Below are 4,622 nucleotides of genomic sequence, written 5' to 3' on the forward strand. Positions count from 1 at the left end.
GTTGTCCGTTTGGTTGGAAGTTCCTTATCCCTTACGGAGTGGCTTGTCGTAAAGTTATTCCTTTCTTTTGTTTGGTAATGTGGTTGACGAGATGTTGTTTCCCTTTTCTTTGGATTTTGCTTCCGAAATTATCTCTTTAATCATCGGTTAAGTTTCTTGGGTTACTTGTTAACCGCCGGATTTGTATTTCACTCTTGTATTTCACCTTGATTGCTATAAAAATCTTTAGGACGAAAAAAAAAAGAATCAAATTGAAATGTTCAAATCATTTTTGTCCATCCCTAATATACATGAAATTTTAGAGATTGTATGCAATTTTCTTACTCTAGCAAAAATATTAATAATTAAAAAACAAACTTAAAGTTAAAATTTATAAAAAGTAATGGAAAATTTCCTCACTTGCGCATTTGGAAGTGACTTGTCAGTCACTGGTCCATTAATTTATTTTTCTCATTTTTACTACTTTTTCTTTCTGCTATTTCACTTTCCAAGAAAATATATATGAAATCTGACAGTGCTAATTCATCTTCCTGACCTATAGTTTATGTGTGTATACCTATCAGCATATCAGATTGCTTTTACCTTTTCATTTAAATTTTATTATTCACATAATCTAATATTTTGAATCAATGTTCAAATTTAATTTGTCACCTACATCCTCAAGCAAAAAATTAAATCGAGATTAAAGCACAAGTTACTACTTACTATATCCAAATTTTTGCTCCACTTGAAAGTTTTTGGACGGCAACAAATTAGATAATGGCCAGCACGAAGAATGTTTTTTCATATATGTTTATCAGTTTTTTTTTTGTAAACCAATACTTAATTAAGGTAGCTCAAACTCCATAGAAGGAGGAGAAAATACATGAAGCAAAGGCGTTTTCAAAACGCAACAACAAAAGGAAACGAAGACAGAGAGTCTTGGTCTTCATACGTTTGATATCAGCAATGAAATCGTCAACTGCAAATGCATGGCCACTGACATTGAGAAGAAGGGGGAATTCTTGCCAATCCGAATAATAAGCCATCCTTGAGACACCCACCGCTAAGGCTGCGATGATCGCCACCTTCAAAGCAAGTTCCTCTACCAGAGCAAAGAAGACAAAGGGTCGGAGAGATGATCCAAATTGGATCGATGCCTTAAGTGGGTCCTCCATGAACCACCCCATTCCGTAGCCAATGGACATAGACGTCCATGATGCGTTGGGAATACAGGCAAAGGTGTCTTGATGCTCTTCTATCATCTGTACAGGTTGTTGGAATAGATGGAAGATTTTACCACAAAGGACCTCAAATTTACCACCATCCTTAACCACAGAGAAAGTTAAAACAAGCCTAACACCGTCCTTAAAACAAGGAAAATCGAAGTCACCATAGAAGTGATCCGAGAGATAACCTGAGACAAACAAATTCACACCAAAGCCAAATCCAACAGTCGCCAAAGACTGTCTACAAAGAGGCATACTTTCGATAAGAGACAATACATCCATACTAACAAGGCTTCGAGCAAATCTGATAAGTCTATCATCCTCATACTGAGGTACGAACCTCATAAAGAGGTAAAAGGGAACTAACAGAGGATCGTTTCTATACCATTGGACAATACACAAGAGGGTAATAGAGACCAAACCTTCTGACGTCAAGTTGAAGGGGAGGGGAGACATTGGAATCCAAGGATGCTCGCTGAAGAGAGAACAGATCTGATCCTTATTCAAGGAGAATCCGGCGAGAGCTGCATCGAGAATGAGGTGAAGCGAGTGAGACAGCGAAGTGGTGACGAGAGCCTCTAAGCATCTACGCCTTGGCAGAGAATCCGGTGGATCTGGGGGGACTGGAGGGTTCGGTGGTTGAGGAGGATTAACTGTCGGTTCTGGAGGAATCTTCAGTCCGAGAGCGGTTAGGAGGGTCGACGAAAGAAGATGCGCAGGCTTCTGGGATACCACCCAAGAGGAACCAGCCATCTCTCCGGAAACAGGAGGAAGACACATACAAGACCGAAAGACCATCGGAAAAACACCGGACCACGCCGGTAAGAAAACGAAAAGGCGCCGGAAAAACGAACCGGAAGCAACGCCGGAAGAGCCGGAACGGAACCAGAAGACACCAGAGATCGCCAATCTAGAGGAAAGCTGCCGTCGGAGAAGCCTCGCCGGTGAGAAAAGCCATGGAGAAATCTTCAATCGGCGCCTCGAACTGCGGGCCTGGGAGAGAAACTAGGGCGAACTAAGCGATATATATATGTTTATCAGTTTGTGTATATGTATACTTGTGTGAATTGAGAATAGACTTTGAGTGCTAAGTCAACTGAATAATTTAGTACTATTTGTTTTTGTTAAAATTGTGTTAGAGAATGCATTCCTTTCTTGACTAGAATTATTTAATTTTGGATTTAATACATGAGTTAACAAACGACCAAAACGAGTGACATAGTATTTATTTAAGGTTATTAGACAAATCTTGCAAGTGAGAGTTTTTGGATCCCACCGCAACAACCGACCAGAGTCACCTAACAAAAGCCCGAACACAAACTTTAAAAAAGTGCAAAAATCATACTATATATAATACGAAAACAAGAGAGTAAAAAATAGTTACCGGATTAATGGGCGTAAAACATAGAACATGAAATGACATGTATTTATGAGGTTCGACAATGTGTTTTGTTGCCAAACTTTTGTTTATTAAATTTGTAACTAAAATAACTCGGCATACCTTCTGTTTTGCTGTTTACCAACAGTGTTCTCTCAACTTTTGGATTAACAATGACAAAATATTATATCGACATATATCAATCATGTTTAAGCATAAAAGTTAATTCGATAGTTGATTCTTGTAGGGTTTCAAAAGATTATTATCATTTTGTAATCTTCTCGATACATTTCGAAAAATCTCATATGAATAAAATTTTGGTTTCAAAAAATCTCCTACCTCTATAGTTCAATTGAAACAAGATTTATACCGATGTAAACATAGTGTCGCCGCTTCAGTGGATGTCAAAATGCAATGCTTTTGTTGCCAAAATTTCAGTTTTTTTCTAACGAATTTGAATTACTATTTAATTGTAAAGTTATTTAAGTAAAGTTTCATTTTTCAAAAGACAAGACTTTATTTTCAAAGTTGCTTTTTTTTTTTCTGCTGGAAGGTTTTATTTGTTTGAACAGTGAGAAAATATCTATTTCCATAAAGAGAAAATTGTTTCCTTAAAAATTGGTTTATTTTAACTTATATTTTTAGCTTCCTTCCGATGGATAGTAAACATAACAAATCCTTAAAATACTACTCCACTAAATTACTCACTCATAAAAAAAGGAAAAAAAACACACCAAAAAAAAAAGGAAATGAACGGATTAATGGCTGGTCAGCTAAATATCTGTCAAAAGGCGGGAAAGAGACAATGATCAAATCTGTTGCCTTGGCGCTTCCAACCTATGTTATGCCTTGTTTTAAACTCCCTCAAGAGCTAACATCTAAGCTAACAAGTGCAATATCTAAATATTTGTGGAGTTCTAATGGAAGGACCGTGGTATCCATTGGATAGCATGGGAAAAATTGTGTATGGATAAAGAAAAAGGAGGTCTAAGTTTTCATTCTCTAGATACCTTTAATGATGCCATGTTGGCTAAACAATATTGGAGATTAATCCAATACCCAGATTCTTTAGTAGCGCGAGTGCTAAAAGGTAGATATTTCAGGAATGTTCATCCTTTAAATGCAAAAAAAAACCGAATTCTCCATCGTTTGGATGGAAGAGTATTTTTTCGTCGAAAAGGATTGTCGAAATGGGTGCAAGATGGTCACTAGATTCAGGTTTCAACATATCGGTTTGGCGAGATCCTTGAATTCCAGATGATAATCCAAGGCCCGCAAGGGGGAGGGGAAATTTATTACTCCCAAGTCTGATGGTTAACCATTTAATTAATCCGGTTACTAAAGAATGGCACCTTCCTCTTCTACAAGAAGTTTTGGATCCGCTGGATATACAAATCATTAGAGGAATGACTATTAGTCAGATTTATAGCTGCCAGATGTGTGAGACGGTAGAATGGGGACCAAATTTTAAAATCCTACAAGCTCAAGCGTGGAAAGTCAAAGCTCCTCCGAAAATAAAACATTTCTTATGGCAAATCGCTTCAGGATCTTTGGCTGTTACATCAAAATTAGTACAGCGAGGGATTAGCTGTGACACTATTTGTAAAAGGTGTGAGCTGGCAGAAGAAACTATAAATAGCTGGCAGAGGAAACTATAGCTGGCAGAGAACACGCAAATAAAGCATAATTTATAGTTTCCTTTTATAGGGAAAGTGAGAAAGATGAACTAGAAGAGCGCGCTACGTGTTTCCTTTTCATCTTTCTCACTTTCCCTTATTTCTCGTTCTTGTAATTAAAAAGCGGACTGTTTAGCGCGCTCTTCTATACTTTTATTTTCTTAAGCTACTTTTGTAACATTTTTCCTCCTAGTTGGGCAACCAACCAAGAAATTTTTTAATAAATGTGTGATTGACAAAAAAAAAAATGGAATGAGCTTTAGCAGAGACCACGTGGTCTTCGAAGCAGCCTGGCGATAAGTAAAAAGCATACGGAACGGAGGTCCGACGCTGCCGTCTGTGTCAATCTTTTGCGGTAAT

Source organism: Arabidopsis lyrata, assembly GCF_000004255.2.
Source record: "Arabidopsis lyrata subsp. lyrata unplaced genomic scaffold ARALYscaffold_453, whole genome shotgun sequence".
Classification (NCBI taxonomy): Eukaryota; Viridiplantae; Streptophyta; class Magnoliopsida; order Brassicales; family Brassicaceae; genus Arabidopsis; species Arabidopsis lyrata.